General features: G+C 52.6%; 1 protein-coding gene across 1 annotated transcript in view; it reads right to left on the reverse strand.

Annotated features, from left to right (window-relative positions):
- bbs1 (Bardet-Biedl syndrome 1) overlaps positions 1-6,000 on the reverse strand; it is a 30,975-nt gene that overhangs the window by 21,011 nt on the left and 3,964 nt on the right. The window lies entirely within an intron of this gene.

Raw genomic sequence — 6,000 nt, forward strand, 5'->3', positions numbered from 1 at the left:
TGAGAAAGTCTTCTTTCACACAGAGAGTGGTGAATCTGTGGAATTCTCTGCCGCAGAGGGTAGTTGAGGCCAGTTCATTGGCTATATTTTCTATTGACTATTGATATTAAGAGGGAGTTAGATGTGGCCCTTGTGGCTAAAGGGATCAGGGGGTATGGAGAGAAGGCGGGTACAGGTTACTGAGCTGGATGATCAGCCATGATCATATTGAATGGCGGTGCGTACAGGCTCGAAGGGCCGAATGGCCTACTCCTGCACCTATTTTCTATGTTTCTATGTCCCGCCGACTTACTCCAGCATTTTTGTGCCCATCTGTAAGCAGGCAGCTGTGTTTTTTTTAAAAAAAGCTTTCCAGAGGCCCACGCTATTTTAAGATGCCCGCCCTCAATCAAAGGGTGAAGCTTTGGGGAGAGCGAGCGACACATACCGACTTGTGGCAGCATCTTAGAGCTTGTAGGTGTATCAGACGCCCTATTGTGTTAAAAAGCCAGTGGTAACTGTGCCGTGCAGATATATTAATGCGTTTAAAATCTGACACGGAACACACACGGGCTACACACGGGGCCAGGCCATCAATTCCCAAATTACATTTAGAATGGAATCTGCCTATGTAAACAGATCGCACTATGATTACCTCTTCCCCCTTCATCACCATCGGGAAGGAGGGCAGGAACTGCTGCAAGGCATGTTTGCCTGCCCTGCCTTTGATACTAATATGGATGGGCTTACAGAGAGAGCGCATAGCTTCAAAATGGAGGCCCTCTTTACTAGGGGTTTCCGGGGAGGGGGGGGGACAGTCTGGTTTGGTAGTAGGGTTGCCAACTGTCCCGTATTTTGGGCTTAATTGGTTTGTCCCGTACGGGACCGCCCCTTTGTCCCATAATAGGCCCGAGGGGTGCTGTAGGCCCGGACACTGTAGGCCCGGACACTGTAGGCCCGGACACTGTAGCCCCAAACGCTGTAGGCCGGACGCTGTAGGGCCGGACAGTTTAGGCCCGGGGGTGGTGCTGTAGGCCCGGACGCTGTATGCCTGGACACTGTAGGCCCCGACACTGTATGCCTGGACGACTGTAGGCCCCGACACTGTAGGCCCGGACAGAGATAGAGCTCGAGGGGCTAACGGAATCAAGGGATATGGGGAGAAGGCAGGCACGGGTTATTGATTGTGGACGATCAGCCATGATCACAATGAATGGCGATGCTGGCTCGAAGGGCCGAATGGCCACCTCCTGCACCTATGTTCTATGTTTCTATGACAGTGTAGGCCCGGGGGGGCTGTAGGCCCAGACGCTGTAGGTCCCGACACTCTAGGTTTCCGACATTTTAGCTGCGGACAGTCTAGGTCCCGAGGCCAGGGCACCGCCTGACGGAGGTTGCATAGCAACCCGCCTCCCGGCCCGGGCGGCCGCCGTTGGTGGAGCGGGGAGCGCGGGGCCGCTGGCTGGTTGAGGTCACCTTGGACCGTATTTGGGAGTGAGATAGTTGGCGCCCCTAGTTGGTAGCTCTTAAAGAGTTTAGAAGAATGAGGGGGTATTGCTGAGGCTCTAGCAGGCACTGGTCAGGTCGCCTTTGGAGTGTTATGAGCGATTTTTGGGCACCATATCCGAGGGAGGATGTGCTGGCCCTGGAGAGGGTCTGGAGGAGGTTTACGAGGATGATCCCAAGAATGAGTGGGTTAATGTAAAATGATTAGCGTTTGTCGGCACTGGGCCTGTACTCGCTGGAGTTTAGAAGGATGGGAAGGATCTCATTGAAATTTACCAAATAATGAAAGGCCTGGATAGAGTGGATGCGGAGAGGATGTTTCCACTAGTGGGAGAGTCTAGGACCAGAGGGCACAGCCTCAGAATTAAAGGACGTTCCTTTAGTAGACAAGATGAGGAGGAATTTCTTTAGTCAGAGGGTGGTGAATCTGTGGGATTCATTGTCACAGACGGCTGTGGAGGCCACAAGTCAGTGGATGTATTTAAGGCAAAGATGGATAGATTGTTGATCAGTGCGGGTGTCAGGGGTTATGGGGAGAAGGCAGGAGAATGGGGTTAGGAGGGAGAGATAGATCAGCCTGTGTTAATGGTGGAGTAGACTTGATGGCCGAATGGCCTAATTCTGCTCCTCTCCTTGTGACCTTATGAGGGGGTGGCTATATTCAAAGATCCTAAGGATGCTGGATGTTGTGTGGGATGGAACTGCAGACGCTGGTTTAAACCAAAGATAGACACAAAGTGCTGGAGTAACTCAGCGGGGTCAGGCAGCATCTCTGGAGAGAAGGAACGGGTGATGGGTTTCGGGTCGAGACCCTTCTCTTTTTAGTTTAGTTTAGTTAGTTTAGTTTAGTTAATCGTCACGGGTACAGTGAAAAGTTTCATATGTTCCAGGAACAGAATTAGGCCATTCGGCCCATCTCGTCCGCTCCGCCATTCAACCGCGGCTGATCTATCTCTCCCTCTCAACCCCATTCTCCTGCCTTCCCCCCATAATGCCCGGCACCAGCGCTAATCAACAATCTGTCAATCTCCGCCTTAAAAATAACCATCCACTTGGCCTCCAACGCCGTCTGTGGCAATGAGTTTCCCACAGATTCAACCACCCACTGACTGAAGAAATTCCTCCTCATCTCCTTCCCAAAGGAACATCCTTTAATTCTGAGGCTGTGGCCTCGGGTCCTAGACTCCCCCACTAGTGGAAACATCCTCTCCACATCCACTCTGTCCAGGCCGCTCACTATTCGGCGAGCTTCAATGAGGTCCCCCCTCCTTGTCCTGCTGTGAAACGCCCATCATACGTTAACCCAGTCATTCCTGGAATCATTCTCGTAAAATTCTCAGATAACGGGAATGACGTATAACTGCCAAAATGCAGCAACAAGGAACTGCAGATGATAGACAATAGACATTTTGTACAGGAGGAGGCCATTCGGCCCTTCGAGCCAGCACCGACCGCCATTCAATGTGATCATGGCTGATCATTCTCAATCAGTACCCCGTTCCTGCCTTCTCCCCATACCCCCTGACTCCGCTATCCTCAAGAGCTCTATCTAGCTCTCTCTTGAATGCATTCAGAGAATTGGCCTGCACTGCCTTCTGAGGCAGAGAATTCCACAGATTCACAACTCTCTGACTGAAAAAGTTTTTCCTCATCTCAGTTCTAAATGGCCGACCCCTTATTCTTAAACTGTGTGGCCCCTGGTTCTGGACTCCCCCAACATCGGGAACATGTTTCCTGCCCCTAACGTGTCCAACCCCTTAATAATCTTATACGTTTCGATAAGATCTCCTCTCATCCTTCTAAATTCCAGCGTACAAAAGAAAAAAGATAGAAGAGAGAGAGAGGGTTGTTTTTCGGACTGGGGCAAGTAACAAGTGGCTTAGGTAGACACAAAATGTTGGAGTAACTCAGCGGGTCAGGCAGCAGCATCTCGGGAGAGAAGGAATGGGTGACGTTTCGGGTCGAGGCCCTTCTTGTGACTGATGTCAGTGGAGGGGGCGGGACAAAGATATAATTTCTCCCCTGACATCAGTCTGAAAGAGGTGTACGAAAATAACTGCAGATGCTGGTACAAATCGAAGGTATTTATTTCACAGAACGCTGGAGTAACTCAGCCGGTCAGGCAGCATCTCGGGAGAGAAGGAATGGGTGACATTTCGGGTCGAGACCCTTCTTCAGACTGACGTCAGTCTGAAGAAGGGTCTCGACCCAGAAACGTCACCCATCCCTTCTCTCCCGAGATGCTACCTGACCCGCTGAGTTACTCCAGCATTTTGCGTCTGCCTTCGATTTTAATCAGCATCTGTAGTTTTTTTTAGAATAGTTTAGAATATGTTTAGTATGGTTCACTCTATTCCTCTATATACAGGTGTCTATTCCTTGGAGCGCAGGAGGATGAGGGGTGATCTTATACATGCGTACAAAATCATGAGAGGAATAGATCGGGCAGACGCACAGAGTCTCTTGCCTGGAGTTGGGGAATCGAGGACCAGAGGACAGAGGTTTACGGTGAGGGGGGGGGGTTAAGATTTAATAGGAATACACACACTTATTCATAAGTGTGGACTTATTCACACAAAGGTGGAAACGAGCTGCCGGAGGAGGTAGTCGAGGCAACGTTTGGACAGGTACACGTTTGGGCCAAACGCAGGCAGGTGGGACTCGGGTAGACGGGGCATGTTGTGGGCGAGCCGGTGTTTGGGGGGGAGACGGGACCTTCTTCCACTCTGTAAGACCACCTGAGTGGATGTACCTGTGCTCTCGGATCCCTCTGCTCTAGGGCGCTACCCCCTCCCCCCCCCCCCCCCCAGGGCCCTGCCGGTCACTGTGAAGGCCCTGCCGTGGTTTCGACTGCCCACAATGCAACACCTCGCGCTCGTTAAGCTCCCCCGAGCGACCCCTCAGCTCACTGGGCCAGCCGCTCAAGCGCTCCAGGATAACATTCCCCCCGCGCCCGTACGTATTTTGGGCTGCCGGCTGACGTCACGAGGAGGGTCATAAATGGTCAGGCCCCGGAGCACAATCAGGTCGTCGGCGGCCGAGGGAGAAACTGTGTACATTGTTGGCTGTTCCTTTAAGACCACAATATGCATGGCCTAATAAGGAGGTGGGCTAAATTTAAGTCTGGGGGGGGGGGGACGGGACGGGAGGCTATTAGTGGCACATTACCACTTCCTAACGGTTCTGTTTTTAGCCAGTCTCTCCAGAAACTTGAAGCGATCCATGCACTTGGCCAACGTCAACCGTTGGGTCATCTGGCCGAGAGGTCTCAGCGGCAAGGGAGCTGGCAGACTTAAGGTTAGCAGGGGGAAACAAAGGACAAAGAGTGCCCGGGGCTAACTCAACAGCTTCCAGACAGCGTCTCTGGAGAACACAGATAGGCGACGTTACTGGTCGGGGACACTTACAATAGACAACAAGTGCAGGAGGAGGCCGTTCGGCCCTTCGAGCCAGCACCGCCATTCACCGTGATCATGGCTGATCATCCACAATCAGTGCCCCGTTCCTGCCTTCTCCCCTATCTTCAAGAGCTCTATCCAACTCTCTCTTGTAAACATCCAGGGAATTGGCCTCCACTGCCTTTCCGAGGCAGAGAATTCCACAGATTCACAACTCTCTGAGTGAAAAAGTCTCCGTTCTAAATGGCCAACCCTTATTCCTTAAACTGTGGCCCCTGGTTCTGGACTCCCCCAACATCGGGAACGCCTCTAACGTGTCCAACCCCTTAAAATAATCTTATTATGTTTCAATAAGATCCCCTCTCATCCTTCTAAATTCCAGCGTATACAAGCCCAGTCGCTCCAGTCTTTCAACGTACGACAGTCCCGCCATCCCGGGAATTAACCTGGTGAACCTACGCTGCACGCCCTCAATAGCAAGAATGTCCTTCCTCAAATTTGGAGACCAAAACTGCACACGATATTCAGGTGCGGTCTCTCGAGGGCCCTGTACAACTGCACACGATATTCCAGGTGCGATCTCTCGAGGGCCCTGTACCTCAGAGGTTGGGCAATGTTTCGTTTAGTTTGGAGATAACAGGGATACAGGGCCCTTCGGCCTGCCGAGTCCGGACCGACCCGTGATCCTCGCACATTAACACGATGAGGCACTTGACAGCACTGAGCATCTGTGGAATTTATTGCCACAGAGGGCTGTGGAGGCCAAGTCAGTGGATATTTGTAAGGCAGAGATAGACAGATTCCTGATTAGAACGGGTGTCACGGGTTATGGGGAGAAGGCAGGAGAATGGGATTGGAGGGGGAGGTGAGGGGAGGGGGAAGGAGAGGGGAGGTGAAGGAAAGGGAGGGGAGGGGAGGTGAAGGGAGGGAGAGGGGGAGGGGGAGTTGGAGGGAGGTGAGGGGAGGTGAAGGGAGGGGAGGAGAGGGGAGGTGAATGGAGGGGAAAGGAGGGGAGGAGAGGGGAGGTGAAGGGGGAGGGGAAGGGAGGGGGAGTTGGAGGGGAGGTGGAGGGGAGGTGAAGGGGAGGGGAGGGAGGGAGAGTGAATAGAGGGAGAGG

Source organism: Rhinoraja longicauda, chromosome 34 (assembly GCF_053455715.1).
Source record: "Rhinoraja longicauda isolate Sanriku21f chromosome 34, sRhiLon1.1, whole genome shotgun sequence".
Classification (NCBI taxonomy): domain Eukaryota; kingdom Metazoa; phylum Chordata; class Chondrichthyes; order Rajiformes; family Arhynchobatidae; genus Rhinoraja; species Rhinoraja longicauda.